The sequence below is a fragment of the Protopterus annectens genome, chromosome 2.part1, assembly GCF_019279795.1.
Source record: "Protopterus annectens isolate FY-2018-M chromosome 2.part1, PAN1.0, whole genome shotgun sequence".
NCBI classification, from domain to species: domain Eukaryota; kingdom Metazoa; phylum Chordata; order Ceratodontiformes; family Protopteridae; genus Protopterus; species Protopterus annectens.
In genome coordinates, this window is record NC_056729.1 from 1,407,361,386 (window position 1) to 1,407,378,650 (window position 17,265).

The window sequence follows — 17,265 nt, forward strand, 5'->3', positions numbered from 1 at the left end:
GAGGTTCTCCCGTTTGATACTCGGCTGGAGCACCTTCTGTGTGGAGTCTGCATTTCCTCCCCGTGGTCAAGTGTCATTCGAAAGACATGCGTAGGGCATGCCTTCGTTGAAGGTTGGGTGTCGAGCTGGCAACTCGGCACTGTAAAAATCTACTGCCAATCATTAGCAGACCGGAGTTCCGCTGTGGCGACCCCTAACCGGGAAAAGCCGAAAGAAGAATAAGAACATTTAGATATGTTACCAATCCATGTAAACCCATATGAATTGCAGAAGGAGTTATCACTTGGCATATTGCAGATGCTGCGAAGAGCACTTTTGACTGACATCAAAGATTGAAACAATACTAATTTCATGAACTTTAATCCTACTTTAACTTAGGAATGGGGTCCATTCTTGTCATGGTATTAGAGACCCAAAATATTTAGAGAAATTAGAAAAGACAGTAAAATCTGTGGTAAACATCTGCTGAGCCAAAGTTGTACTTAAAACTAGGAACAGGTGTAAAGCAGAGAATTACAGAGGTCTGTTACTGAGTTTAGGAATGAGAAGAAATGTTTACAGTAAGAGTAGAAGGTTTATGTGTGTGTGTGTGTGTGTGTGTGTGTGTGTGTGTGTGTGTGTGTGTGTGTGTGTAAATGAACTATATACCGCAATAACATCAACAGCTCATATCTCTCACCTATCCAGGTATTTGCCTCAAAATTTTGGTCTGTTCCCCAGAAAATCTGGGCCTTTATTCCCCATTATGTCAGGCTTTGTCCAGATTTCTTGGGCTAAGAGGTCAGTAGGAATGCTGATGTTGTATTTCACTTCAAACACCTCATAAAAAGTTAGCAGTGACAACTAACAGAGGAAGATGGGAAAAACATTAGACAGAAGTAGGGAAGATTCAGAGAGAAGGCTCATAAGGTAAGCTAAGATGTCTTTACATTCACTGCTGCAGTATTCATAACTAATGGCATTCCATGCCATGGAAGCCCATCGTCCAGCCAGTCTACCAAAGTCTACCATTGCTTTATGGTACACTGAATGTCACCTAAATACTCCTCGTGCAGTGTAGGGCATAAAGGTGACATTCAAGCATATCATCCTCAGAACTTCTTTGCCATCACTCCGAACCCTGTTTTTAACCATCTGTCTGTTTTCTGCCATTTTATTTTCTGTATGTTTGTATTCCGGTGATTACTCCTGTTTGCTGAAGTCCTCACTGTTGAAGATAAGTACCCAGTTGGGGTTTTTGGTTTTTTTTTCATTTTTTTTTGTGTTGTTTGGGAGGTTAATGTCATCCAGAAAGGATAAATGCCAGTGTGGGAGACAGATTCCCCATAAAGACTGCCATGATAAGTCCCTCTTTTGCCTAGTAGCTTCTCATGACCATACGTCTTGTTCGATTTGTCAGGCATTTGTCCCTAAAACCCTTCATAGTAGGCTTTCTTTCCTTTCATTGTATCTTGAGAACCAGCATCTTAAGCTTCTTGCTAAAGGTAATGTGAGTGGAACTTCCCTCTCTGAGGGTCAGCCATCAGGGAAGAAGAAGGTGAAAAAAGTAACACCAGAATCTTCCACTGTCAAGCCTCTGCCAGGTGTTTCTCCTGAAGTTGTTACAAACCTGGAGGCTCAACTGGCTGTGTTGTCGGATTTCTCTGCCACATCTGGGTTGGAGGCCAGCAAGGATCTGACAGGCAGCATATCTGACGAGGTTTTGGAGGCATCCATTTCGGATGTTCATGGAAACTGCGGTTGATTGCTTCCAAGGGTTATGGGGGGGCTCTGCAGGTTTTTCTGAGGGAAAAATTTCCTAATTACAGTTATGGAATTCCATCCTAAGTCAGAGCCTTCTCAGTTCTCTAGGATGGACGTTCCCTTAAAAAAGAAACAGAAAACTCAACATGTTTCTTCTGCTCCTAGGGATGCACAAAGTGAGTGGCAGGCCTTTACTCAGTGGTGATTTAGTGCTTTACTGTCATTAAGGCCTCCTCATGGGGTTTTGGTTCCTGCTCTTCCTTGCTTCTCTTCTACACTTAAAAGGTCCAGGGAACTGAATTCTTCTGAGGAAGAGTTGGATTCTGATGAAGAATCCCATACTTATTCTACCCACATTCCTTCTCCTTTAGACTACTGGTCCGAAGAAGAAGAATCTAATAGTCCAAATACTCCTTCTGAGGACATTTCCTTTGTGGACACAATCTCTAGGATGATGTAATTTTTTAAGTGGGATTGTGCCCAGGTTTCTGATATCCATAAGAGGTACTATGAGTTACTGCAGACAGACTTTCCTAAACTTTGGCTATTCCTCCTGTCTAGGCTGCTTTACTAGATGTTTTTTCCAATGCATGTAAATCACCTGGTTCTCTGCCCTCTGCTCCCAAGAAGTCTGATAGATTTTATAGGGTGCCTGAGTGCCTCAGGATTGTTCCTTTTTTATTCAAATGTCCTGCTGCTGACCTCTCTGTGGTGTCTGTAGCCTCTGATAAGCCATCTCAGATGTTTTTTTCATCCAAGTTACTGCTTTCTGACAAGGACAGCAGAACCATAGACAGACTGGGTAAGAAGGTTCTTACTTCGGCTACCCTAGCTTTTAGGGCTATTAATTATCAGACCCATTTATCTAAGTATGTGTTGGCTCTTCTTTCTCAGATTGTCAGCTCTGCTGTTTCCTTGCTAGGGACTTCCTCCCAAGTAGTTCATCATTCTATTGAATGTAGTTATGATGTAGCGGATGCCTCTTCTAGGGCTGCTGCTTTTGGTTCAGTACTGAGGAGGTATTCTTGGCTTAGGCTTCAACCTTTACCAAGTGATATTAAGGCTAAGTTGATGGATGCTCCTCTGGATAATAAACTTTTGTTTGGGGAAGCAGCTGCTGGTTTGTTTAAGTCTCTTCAGGACAAGTGGAAGGCCTTACAGGCACTTAAACATGTCTTTGTTTCTGCTGTGCCTACATTTCAGAGAAACTACCCTTCTAAGCCAGGCTTTGTTCGTACCAATCTTGCCCTCCTGCTTAAGGTAAAAAGGGTGGTAAATGGGCTCCTCCTGCTAAGGCCACTCAGACTGCAAAGATTCAAAAGTCTTCCTTTCCTGACAAACCAGGTGCCATCTGGCTATCCACCTGTTCCCAGTCACATTCCTCTTTCTCTTCGTCTTTCTCTTTTTCTTCCTATTTGACTTTGAATCACCCAGGATTCTTGGGTTCTGTCAGTCATTCGTCAGGGGTACTTCATGGTATGGATTTCCTGTCCTCCTTTTATGGGCATTATCTCTTGTCTGAGGATACTATTCAAAAGCTGCCTGAGTCCCAAAGGGGGAAGGGGGTTTTATTCTAGAATGTTTCTAGTGCCCAGAAAAGAGGGTATCTGGAGACTGGTTCTAAACCTGTCTCATCTAAACACTTTTCTGAAGGTGCCTTCCTTTTGGATGTTGTCCTTTCAGACCCTGTTTCCTTTCTTGCTCCCTCAGACCTTTCTGGTGTCTCTGGAGCTCAAGGATGCTTATCTCCGTATTCCGATCCATCCTCTTTTCAGGAAGGTTTTGCATTTCTCTGTTGCTTCCTGGCATTTCAGTTCTGTGCTTTGCCCTTTGGCCTTTCTACTGCCACAAGGGTGTTCACCAAATGTCTCACTCATGTGATTGCTTTTTTCAGGCTTTAAGGGATCCAGATAGTTCCTTACTTAGACAACCTACTAATTCAGGCATCCTCCCCAGTGACCCTTTTGTAAAATCTTCATTTTGCCATTTCCCTACTTCAGAGCCTGGGCTTACTATAAATTTTAAAAAGGTCTTCCCTGACTCCTTCTCAAGATCATGTCTTTCTGGGTCGCAGGACTCAGAAGGTGTCAATGCTGGCATTTCTGCCTCCTTCAAAGGCCTTAACTCTCATTTCTTACTTTCAAACTGTTCTTCCCTTGGCCTCCATTACAGCCAGGGAGTTTCTGAGAGCTCTGGGGTTCATGGCTTCCACCATTTTGATGCTCTCTCTGGCCAAACTCCACATGAGGAAGTTTCAGTGGTTTCTGAAGTCTTTGTGGCTTCAACATGTGCGTCCTCTAGACTTTACAGTTCCTCTTCTCCCTTGTCTCAAGAAGGAACTTCTATGGTGGATTCAGCAGTCGTCTCTGAATCCAAGGCTCCCTTTTTATCCTTTTCTTCCCTCAGGATCTGTTCACAGATGCTTCAGATGTATGATGGGGAGCAACATTTGGCACCCTAAAGGTTCAGGGAGTGTGATCGCCTCATCAGCAGAAGGAACACATCAACGTCAAAGAGATGAGAGCTCTTATGCTGGCTCTTCAGGCCTTTCATCCCCTTTTCCCTCTGGGCCTCTCAAGGTATTCACAGACAATACCACAGTTATGTGGTATATCAACAAACAGGGGAGAACAAAATCTTACCTTCTTTGCTGGCTGGCACTTCTGGTATGGGATCTTGCTGTCAAGTATTAAGTGACTCTTCAGGCAGTTTATAGCTCTTCAGATCAGAACATTGTGGCAGACACTCTGAGCAGGTCTTTCACTCTACCCCACAAACAGATGCTTCACAGGGATGTGTTTCTGGACATTGTTCACCAGTGGGGTGCTCCTCAAGTAAATCTCTTTGCCTTCCCACTGAACAGACAACTTCCTCTGTTTTCTCCGAGAGTACCAGGCCTTCTGGTATAGAAGGTGGACATTCTCTCATTTTCTTGGAAGGGGATGTTTCTTTATGCATTCCCTCCCCTTCCTTTCATTCTGAGAGTCATGTTCAGGATTCAACAGGATGCTCCTAAAATGTTGTTGGTGACTCCCTTTTGGCCACAACAGCACTGGTTCCCTCTACTTCTGCATCTAGCCAAGGGCAATCATCACAAGTTACCTCACATGGTGGATCTACTCATAGAAGACAAGGGATCTCTTATCCATCCCCACCTGTCCACGCTTCAACTGACACTGTGGGTGATAGGGTTTTGATTCCTTACAGGCACCTTTTTTCTGAGGATGTGCAGCAGGTCCTGTAGGAGGCCAGAAAATCTACTTATCTAAATGGAAGATATTTTCTATTTGGTGTCTTTTTCATGACCTGGACCTACTTACTGTGGATGTTCCATTGGTTCTCTCTTATTGTATAAGTTGCACAATGCTGGTTTGGTCTATTCTTCTATTATGGCCCACTTATCAGCTCTTTCTGCTTGTCTGCCTTTGACTCCTCTGTTAGCTTCTAGACTTGAGGCTAAGCAATTTCTTAAAGGGTTCCTTAATATTAGACTTACAAGGAAGCCTGTTCCTCATCCCTGGGATCTTAATTTCATTCTGGAGAAATTGACTCAGGCTCCTTTTGAGCCTGCTGTTTCAGCTTCCTTGCAACATTGTTCTTGGAAGACAGTTTTTTTTTGTTAGCTCTTACTTCTGCCAGACAGGTGTCTGAGTTGCATGCTCTTATAGCTTGCCCGCCTGTTTTGTTATTCCATGAGGACAGGGTGTCCTTGCATACTAATCCTTCTTTTATGACCAAAGCCGTTAAAGAGTTGTCACTTAATCACTCTATTAATTTGCCTACTTTTTCCCTTCTCCATAATCTGTCAGTAAGAGGGTGCTACATACCTTAGACATGCATAGGCAGCTCAGAATTTATTTGGTTAACACTAAAGATAACAGAAAATCTGATCAGTTGTTTGTTTCCTTTCATCCCAGGTCTTTAGGATTGTCTGTTTCCAAGAAAATTATTTCCATTTGGATTTCAAAGTCTATTTCTTTTTGTTACACTTTTCATGGCAAGGGCCTTCCTTCTTCCTTAAAGGCTCATTCTACTAGAGCTGTGGTTTCTTCTGGTGCTTTTTTCAAGGGCTCAGACACTAATTCTGTTCTTGAAGCAGCTTCCTGGACTTCTGTGTATACTTTTACCAAACACAAGCTGGATGGTATCTTCAGACCTAGAGCTGGTTTTGCTAATGCCATTCTTCATGGCTCCTTAGAGGGCTCTACAGCTGCTTCCTCCTCCCAAGTTTCTTCTTGAGCTTTGGCACTTTCCCATTAGCTATGAATACTGCAGCAGTGAATGTAAGGACATAGTACAGTTGTGTAAAATCTTACCATAACAGTAGATGTCCTTGCCTTCACTGCTGCAGTATTCACTCCCTCCCACCATTCCCCTAGTCTTTTTTTCTTCCTGGATGTGCAGATTCTCTTTGGTTTTCCTTGGACTGCTGTTCCTACTGGGGCAATCATTTCTGAGGATGGTATGCCTGAATGTCACCTTTATGCCTTATGCTACACGAGGAGTGTTTAGGTGATGATCAGCATACTTTAAAGCAAAGGTAGGTTTTGGTAGACTGGCCAGATGACGGGCTTCCACTACAGGGAATATTATGAGTACTACAGCGGTGAAGGCAAGGACATCTACCTTTATGGTAAGATTTTGCACAACTGTACTTTTTGGTGCTAGCAGAGTACAATTAGGTAAGGAATACTCAGGTTTGCATATAGGGCCTATGTAACATTATCTTTGTTGAAGTTTGTACTTGTTGCTTGTTTAAAGCTAAATTATTTCAATTCTTTCCTGATTGCGAGGAAGGATTGTGTTACTTACTTGTTTGAAAATGGATTCCCAGATTTTGGGACCAATGACAGAAGGAGTATTCTGTCTGCTTTTGTTTGTTGTATGTGAATGTTGGAGGTGGAAGTGTAAAGTGATCTGAGGTTGTGTGGTGGCCGACTTTCTTTTAGTCTGCTGGCGAAGTTTAAATACCACAGAATTAACCAAATCAGGGAGGAAAGTTGTAGTCCTGTTGAAAGGAAAAAATGCCAACACTCCTTGCTAGTTATGGTACCGAAACAAGCTTAGCATACACCCAATATAATTTGTATTTCTCTAAAAAATCTTCTCCGAATGAACCACACTGTGTTTGGATCAATTAAACCATAGACTCAAAAAGGAGTATGATTCTTTGTGGGACAGATGATGCCGTAGTCCTTCCTCCTGGGGAGAGGGTTATAAATCTGCAGATATTGTTAGAGATGAATTGGAGTATATATAACTTCTTTTTTGAAATAGTGACAATTAAAGCAAATGTATATTCCAGTTGTGGGAGGAGGACACTTTTGTGTGCAGCTGATCTGCTCTGGGCTAATAGGAAGTGTGAGAGTTTTCTGACCAATACAAAAAAGTTTATTTATTTCAACTTTGGTCATTTGGATGTGATGTTGAAAGTTGAAAGGGTTTGTAACCAGGCACCTAGGTATCTGTAGACGTGTGTTTTCTATAGTTTTGATACTATTGATTGTGATGCACCACTGAAAGGGAGGGAGGTTGGCATAATGGTTAAGGTGCAGGGTTTGATTCTCACATGGGGTAACTGGCTAGGCTTAAAATGGCCCACAAGGGCAGTTAGTCTGGTACTAATCTATGAACCTATGAAAGGCAAGATTCTATGCATAGCTATTTGTATGATAAATCTTTTTTTCTCCCGGTCAATGTTAGAAGATGTGGACCTTCTAAGAACTGTTTTCTGTACCACAATACTGTAACCTGTTTCACGTTGTCTTTCTTTGTACCCATTTGTATCTGTCAATGGCAAATGTGAACATATTTGTCTGCTTATGTAGTTCATACTATTTGTACATTATAACTTCAAAGTGTATAGTGTGTTAATAGCATGGTTTATTAACATTAGAATTGTGTTACATTCTGGTACAGTTAATTGCTTGTTTTTTGTAGGACTGGTGTTATAGCCGTTGCCTATTTCTGATTTCAATTTGTTAGCCAGGGTGAATGGACACTGTTTTTGCCTAGTTTTATTTCTTTTTTGTTTTACATATCCTTCTGAACCTATCCCTTGCACTGTTTCCCTTCACCCAACTTAGTCACTCCTTCTGTGGCATACCTTGCTAATCTGACATTTCCCCTGTTTTCTTCTCTACTGTACTCTTCTTAATAACCCCATCCTTTTTCTCCCTCTCTAATCTCCTGCCCTGTTCCTAACACCTATCTGCTTAATCCATCTTCTGGATACTTCCTTCTAATGAATCTAACTGTTCCCTTTCTCTAGGCTGACGCTGTTGTACTGACCTAGCTGTGAGGAAATCTTCAATACCCTGCTTGAATTGTAAGGAAGTCTCCACTACTCATCTAAATTGTACCCAATCCTAGCTCTGCCTCCAATATATGTCAACCTTACACTAATGTATGTTCTACTGTATAATTTGTGTCATTATTACTGAGTCTGCATTGCCATTGATCTGAATGTAAGCAGACCACCAACCCAATCCCCCCTAGTTATACCGCTTTTCTCTGTTTGTTGTCTGCTCTACTGTACTGTGCAATCTTTCCTTGCATATCTACCTCCGGTTTTTCTTTCACTTTTCCTCAATCTACTTTTCTCTCCACTAATTGTTTCTACACTCCCCAACCTTTTCCTTATCCTCTCGCTAGACTCCCCCTTGTAATCTTACTGCCTTTTAGTATTCCTAATCTTCCCAACGTCACTTCCTATTTCAATTTTTGCTTACTAATTCTCCTCCTTTTCAGCTCACTAAAAGCCCCCTCTATATTTTCCATTTCCTGTAGGTCTCTTTCTACTTTTTTCTCTTTATGCTTTTCACTTCCTCCTGCTACTTCTCTTCATTTTAACTCTCGCTACTTTCCGGGAAACTTTTCCCTTGCCTAAAAGAAACACAACATAGTTGCAATTGCTCTCATATACAATACTTACTTTTCCACTGATTGTTTTCTTTGTTACAGTCTCCCTGCCACTCCTGACCTAGGCCAGCCTGCTCCGTTTGCCCTCACTATGCTCGGACTCACTCCACTCCGCTACCCTACCCCTAATTCCTACTCACCCCCACATACACTACACTTATACTCTATCCCCTTAGTCCACTCCCCCAATCCCCAACCAACTTCCTCCAAAACCCTTCAATCAACAACTACATCCTTACAACACTTATCTACCTTACCATATTTTATACCTTCGCATAGACCCCCACCCCCCCACCTCACTACCTTTCATTCAGGTAATTCTCTTTGAAATCTGGTTATTCACCTTTACCTGCTACAATATGTTTCTTTCAAGCCTAAATTACTCTTACAGTTTCCTTCCTATCCTCCTTCTCACACCTGTTCTTATCCTCAGTTCCCATGCTACCTCATATGAAAGCTCCCCTTTAACACAGACACCCTTCTGCAACTTTAACCCACCACCAAACAAATCATACTGTCAGCTGCTCATACCCAATAACCCCATCTCTTTTTCATCTTTCAGATACTGTCCTGCTTAAACCTAAGATATTCTAAATACCCACAGTTACTCTTATCTAAACCAGAAACCTACCCCCAATATTATCAACATAACTCTCTCAAATTACTCATCTTAAACTTACTTCTATCAGGTGACATCCACCCCAACTCTGCCCCCCACCCCATCTCCCAACACCAAATTCAATAGCTCATCCTCCATTTCCTTCACCTTTTTCCCATCCCACCCTCACCATCCTCCCAGCTGTTCCACTTCTTACTCCAAAAACCTATCTACTCTCTGAACATCCAAAGCCTCATGAACAAAACCACTGAAATTCACAATTTGATAGCCCATACCTCCTCACACATTCTAACCCTATCTGAAACTTGGCTAAAACCTCATATCACTAACAATGAACATCTACCTCTCAGGTAGAATCCCAAAATAAGGTGGTGGTGGTGTACCCATCCTCAACTCTGATAAACTCAACGTCTCACCTCTAACCATCCCTGTTCACAATTTCCACCCTGCTGAGCTACTTATTCTTAACTGCCACCTAAAGTCACAAAAAATTTGCCATAACTTCTATGTACATCCCTCCAGGCAATAATATTCCCACCCTTGAGCATATTCTGTCCTGGGTCTCTCACAATATATCCTATAAAACTATCCTCCTTGGAGACATCAATATTGACTGGTCCACTCCAAACTAACATCTGACTCCCCACAACTCAGTATTAACTTACATGGATTCCTTGAACTTATGACATCCCCAACACGCATGCAGAAAACCTTTTCTACCAATCCAATCCTGATTGGATCCTCACAAACACCCCTAACTTCTACCACAACTCCTGTACCTTACCTGACACCCTAAGTGATCATCTTCCCACCCACATTCAAAAATACTCTCTCCAATCACAAAAAACACATTCACACAGAGACTGCCATAAACTCTCAGACTTTAATGCCAGCATATTTAACTCCACATTATCAAACGTCAACTGGTCCTTCCTCCAGCAGCTCCTGTTCAATGAAGCCATGCAAAAATGTAATCAAATATTCCTTGATATCCTTAACTCCCTTGCCCCTACCAGGGGAATTAGAACTAAAGCTAATTATGCCCTTGGCCCATTAAAGAAACTTGATCATTTGTGCATAAAAGTGATAGTGTTTGGAAAGCCTGGGTTAAAACCAAATCACCTTCTCAGCACCAAAGCTACAGAGAACTCAGGAATCTTTCCAAAAAACAAATTAACAAACATAAGAAAATCTTTTACAACTCATCCCAATTCGAAAGAAAATCTAACCCACAAAAATTCTGGTCTACCCTAAACAAAATTCTTCATCGTAGAAACCCTTCCACTCCCACCCCTTTCCCAAATAATACCCCACTAAAAACTGCCACCCTTCTCAACAATTACTTCATAGATACTATCCAAAAACTTACTCCCACTAACCAGAAGTTTGGTCCCCCTACCTCTTCTTACTGGCACAACAGAACCCCTTTCTCCCTTAAAACTTTCTCCACTACTTACATCAAATCACTCCTGCTCAAACTTAAACCCTGCTCTCCCTCTGCAGATAACCTTCCTCCCTTCTTCCTCAAACTAGCTGCTGAATCCATAGCTTATCCTGCATCTCTGCTAATCAATAGATCCATTCAAGAAGCCACAGTCCTAGCCATCTGGAAATCCTTCTATACTGTCCCATTGCATAAAGGTGGGAATTCAACTAACCCATCTAATTATAGACCCATAGTCATACTTTCCTCTCTCTCTCAAAAATACTTGAAAAATGCATACATACTCAGCTTCTGGATTTTCTTCTCCAGGAAAACCTGCTAACTCCCACTCAGCATGGCTTCAGGCCAAACCACAGCATTGCCACTACACTGTTATATTTTGCTCACACTGTAGCTGAGGCCAGAGACAACAACCAACTAGTATCCTATCTTTTCCTTGACCTCTCCAAACATTTGATAGTGTTTCACACTCTCTACTTCTAAGTTATCTGACCTCAATCTCTCTGGCCCCTCACTTGGCTGGTTTACTAGTTACCTCTCCAATAAGCAACAATCAGTCAGATGGCTCACATCCTGCTCCTCCTTCCTCCCCATCTAATCTGGAGTTCCCCAGGGCTCTATCCTGGGCCCCCTTCTGTTCAATATGTTTACCAATGATTTCCATACCTCTTGCAAACAATCCTCTCTTATTCAATATACTTAAGATTCTACGCTCATCTCCATCTCCAACAATATCTCTTATCTCCACACATACACCCAAGACTCTTTCCTGTCCATAGAAAAGTGGCTCTCTGACAATCAGCTCATCTTAAACCCCAAAAAACAAAACTTTTGCTAATTCTCCCTCGACTTCTATCTCGCCATAAATCAACTTTTGTCATCACATCCCTTGAGAAGACCATCATTAAAGTTGAACCCCATACTAAGCTTTCAGAGATGCTTAATAATCAAAGATGAACTAAAATTTAACTTACATATCCAGCAAAGTATTAAAAAAAACATCAAAAGTTAGGTCTTCTATATAGAAATAAAAAAATTCTTACCTCTGAGACCAAACTCTCCCTGGCTCAAGCACTCCTCCTTCACTCCCTTTTATATGCAACCCCAATCTTTGCTAACATACAGTCTACACTTTTATTATCTGAACTTGAACATACCACAAAATAGCTAGATTTCTTACTAACCCACCTCACAACTCTCACCACTGCCTTGCTCTCAACTGACTTCAGTGGCTAGAATTCCCCCAACAACTCCACTGGCACAATTTCAATTCACATATTCCATTCTACACAAACCTTCTTCCTATCCTTCTCTCTCTGGTATCCTACTACACCCCTAATCATCCTCGCTGCACCTCCGATCAACAACTCCTTGATATCTATAAACCTAACAAAAACACTGGAAACCTACTTTACAAATATACTGTAGCCCAAGCCTGTAACAAAGTCCCCTTGTACATAAGAACCATCTCCCACCTCAAGCACTTCCAAAAGGAGCTAAAACAACTCCTACTTAACACAAAATCCTGCCCCTGTCATAGCCCTACCTAATCTACCACACCCGTTTGTCTCCATTATCCTGTACAAAGACTTTTTATTCCTCCACTTCCTCTAAACGCACTGTTTATTTCATTGGAACTCCACAAGCTAGGCTATTTCTTCACATGTAAATATGTATATATTTAGCTCTGCTTCAGTTATCCTCTTCTTTATAATTTAGCTCTACTTTAAAATCTTCTCTTAAAACATATCATATATTAACACTGCTTTTCTTTTTTCTTCCTCTCTTATCAAATAACAACATTCTTTTGTGTCAAAAAATGTATTAATCACATCAATATTTTTCATATTTTTTCTGTACTCATAAATATTTTTGTGTATATTTTACTACTTTTGGTCTGTATAACTCTGGAGCTTTTTTCCTCGGGTCTCCACTGAAAATGGGCTGCTGGTTCAGTTGGACTAACCCGGTTAACAAATGCCAAATAAATAAATAAATAAAATAAATAAAGTGATCAATGCAATTTTTAGCAGTATCGACTGAATAAGGCTGCCAACACTGTAGTTATTGGCAGTTTTATGCAGCCAGTAGCAGCTTTTCAGTGCCAGTATGTGAAATCTTCATACAGACATACAGCATGACACAAAAGATGTGCATAGTTTGGCAGTTGTTGAAAACAGATGCACACATATGTACAATTTCTCCCCATCCAGTAATGGCTTGGCAGCCTTGTCATATAATATGTGCAGAAGCACTCCAATAGTAGTGCATACACCACACCAAAATCACAACTAACACATACAGAATCAAATTCCAAAAACTCATTCCACAATTTGAAGTGAGCAGCATGCATAGCTAGTTGTACACAGGTGAGAGGTAGGGAATATACAACACAAGTATTGAGAGACTGTAACAGGGTATACACAGATAAACTACAGGTATGTGCACCTGTGCTAGATGTTAATAAGTGATATACCGTATGATTCTGGCAGTGGACATGGGCACATGTGTCCATCATATGTGTAGCAGAGTCTCATTCATTCTATTACATCCAGGAGTTACTGCCTCCTGGAATGTCTGCATCACCCCCTGCATCTCCTAGTAACATTTGGAGAGACTTGTTTGGTTTTCTCACCACATCACCCCATCTGTGGAATCCACTATAGAGGTGAATCATCTGGTAAGCTCTTAGTCTCCCCTGATGAGCTATCTCAGTTGATAGTTCCGAGAACAGAGACATATACATGTAAAGGTTGCCTACAACACATGACAAATCCAGTATGTATGTATATATATATATATATATATATATATATATATATATATATATATATATATATAAACAAAAATGTACAACACAGCACCCCAGCAAACCAATAAAAAGCAAATGGCAAAGAGCAATGTAAAATCCAAATAGACTTTTATTCACACAGGTGAGTGCTTTCATGATAAGATCACTTCTTCAGACCATACAAAAAATCACCAGCATCTCAAATATTTAAAATGCAATCTATTAAATACCTACCAATAAAAACATTCAAGTACAATAGCCATAAAAGTTTAACGGCACAGCTTTCTTTTTAAGACAGAAACCATAAAAGGCTATTGCCATAAAAACACACATAGCAGTATACTTATTTAAGAAACTTTCTTTTTTTGAGAACTGGCTTGAGAGGTACTGATTCATTCAAACCTGCACCTCTATGTGCTGATAGTATAAGAATCCATCTTAATTCTTTCCCCTCTGTGACATTAGTTATATCACACAACCTAAAACTTTCATAAATTACTTCTACTGCCATAAACTTGAACCAACGGTTAGTGCCTTTCTCTAGTATATGTTTAGCTAAGGCACAATAACTATGGCCCTTATTGGCACAATAGTAACGGTCTCTAATTCATTCCTTAAGTCGCCTAATAGTTTTTCCTGTATAAAATTTTGAACAGGTCACACACTGTGCTAAATAAGTTTTTAGTGTCATAATTAGCTTTAACTTTAAAAAACATAATGATTACCATTGTACCATTTATATGTAGAAAGACATTTAAGACCTATTTTAGACAGGTATGCTATTGTTTTGTGTGATACAGAACATTTCTTAAGTGATTTTTATTCTTTTCTTGAGAGTTATGCTGAAACTGGTACAGAGATTATGGTAGCATTAGATGTTACGTCTCTGTTTACAGTCATACCTAACCAAATAGGTCTTTCCTATGTAAAAAATTTTCATAAAGAAGAAGGCTCTCTCACTGATGAAAAAATAGAGTTAATTTGCTACCTTATAGAGCTGGTACTAGAATATAATGTTTTTCTATTTGAGTAGCAATATTACTTGCAGACCTCTGGCGTAGCTATGGGCACGTCCTGTGCCAATAGCTACACCAATATGGTCATGGCATAATGGGAAAATGTAAACATTTTAAATGTTGAAAAATTTAATGTGCATGTAAAATTCAGTTGGCGTTTTGTTGATGACTTATATATTTTTTGAAAGGAGACCTTGAAAGTTTAAATAATTTTCTAAGTACTATACATTCAAGTACATCCTTTCTTAAGTTTACTATGAAACATTCTTGCACTTATATAGATTTCCTTGATGTTACCCTGTATAGGGGCATAGATGGAAAGCTGCACATTAAGAGATGTAGAAAACCATGTTATATACATAGTTATCTTGAACATAATAGTATGCATCCACCACATAGTTTTGAAAATGTGGTAAGAGGTCAACTTTTAAGAGTTTCTAGGCTCCATGACCAGGAACAAGAACTTGAAACAACTATGTGTTCCACTAGTATGAAATTTATAGAACGTGATTATAAACCTTTTGAAGTTAGTAAAGCATGTGAAAGGGTTAAGTTAGACAGACAAAGTAGTGGGCGCACACTTTTTTTCAAGTAAAGAAAACATAAGAAAGACTGCCCATAATAATAGTTATAGCAATGTAACTTATTGTATGACTTTTAGTACTGACAGCATAGATATAAAAATACTATTACAAAAAAATTGGCATATTTTGTTTTCTGATCCTATTCTACGTGAGTTTGTTAGTGCAGTTCCAAATTTTGTTTATAAAAACAAAAAATCATTGAAAAGACAGCTTTTTTTCCCTAATACAAGTAAACTAAAGCAATCTAGTATTAGAACAACTAGTTTTGGTACCTCTATCTGTGGTAAATGTACTTTTTGTAAATACATTGATGTATCCAATACATTTATACAACCAGACAATGGTAATAATTATGTCTTTAAAGTTAAAGCAAATTGTGACACTAAAAACCTAGTTTATTTAGCACAGTGTGTGACTTGTTCAAAATTTTATATAGGAAAAAATAATAGGCGACTTAAGGAATGAATTAGAGACCGTTAATATTGTGCCATTAAGGGCCATAGTTATTGTGCCTTAGCTAAACATATACTAGAGAAAGGCACTAACCATTGTTTCAAGTTTATGGCAGTAGAAGTAATTTATGAAAGTTTTAGGTTGGGTGATATAACTAATGTCACAGAAGGGAAAGAATTAAGATGGATTCTTAAACTATCAGCACATAGATGTGCAGGTTTGAATGAATCAGTACCTCTCAAGCCAGTTCTGAAAAAAAAGAAAGCTTCTAAAATAAGTATACTGCTATGTGTGTTTTTATGGAAATAACCTTTTATGGTTTCTGTCTTAAAAGAAAGCTGTGCCTTTAAACTTTTATGGCTATTGTACTTGAATGTTTTTATTGGTAGGCATTTAATAGATTGCATTTTAAATATTTGAGATGCTGCTGATTTTTTGCATGGTCTGAAGAAGCGATTTTATAGGGAAAGCAATCGCCTGTGTTCGAATAAAAGTCTATGTGGATTTTACACTGCTCTTTGCCATCCACTTTTTATTGGTTTGTTGTGGTGCTGTGTTCTACATTTTTGTTCATGGTTTGTGGTTGAGCACAGCTTTACAGTCAGCAGGACTTGTTTTATATATATATATATATATATATATATATATATATATATATATATATATATATATATATATAAAATGTATGTTACATTCTTTTCATTTGTGTAAGATGTTGAAGACACCTGTGCTACTCTCTCTCTTCACTCTGTCTTGAAAAATAAACAAAGCGATAATTGTCAGTTATGTATAGGGCCATTTAAGCTCATAGGTTCATAGGTGTTTACTAGCATAACAACCACAAGAGCCTTTTTAAGTCTACCCATGCATCACAATCACAAATTTCTGACAAGTTGTGCTACCAGTGATAAGTGTAAGCAGGAGCTTGGGAGATGAAACATTTACAAACAGGGCCTGAGAGATGAACCATTTACAGGCTGCTTGTGTCCATTAGGCACATAGGTGCGAAACAGGGGATACATTTCCTGTTCCCCATCCAATTGTCCAAGTTACACTTGAATTGGGTGTAGGAGGAACTCTGCTTGACATGGATGGTGAGCCTGTTCCAGAGATAGGGTAGTCTCTGGGATCCATACCTGTCTCTCTAGCAGGTCCTATTTATATCACAGGCAAGGTTTAAGTCTTTAGAATGGGTAATTCTGGTGCTGTTTGTTATGTGGATATTCAGGAGGTCTATCAGAGTGGGGTCTGACCAACCCATCCAAAGGCAAGGTAAAGCAGCTCCATGGCAACAGCTTGTCGCAAATCCAAATCTTTATTAAACACCAAGATTAAAAATCATAATATAAGCACTTTCATCTGCCTCTGTAGACTTCATCAGATACAAATGGATCCATAAAGATTTGGATTTGCAACAAGGTGTTGCCATGGAGCTGCTTTACCTTGCCTTTGGATGGGTTGGTTTGTTCCAGAGGTTTCTTAGTGTGGCATGTGTTTAGAGTTGGGTCTGACAAAGCCCTGTATGTTAGGCATAGATTTCCCCTTCAAAAGTCTGTAGGAGACATAATATAGGGATAGGGCCTTGAGGAGGTATGCATAGGACAGTTTACTTATGCCCTGTATTCTTTTAGTGAGGAACCTCTGTGGATGTTCCAATTGTTGGTTATGCCTGGTTAGCTACATACCAAAGGGGG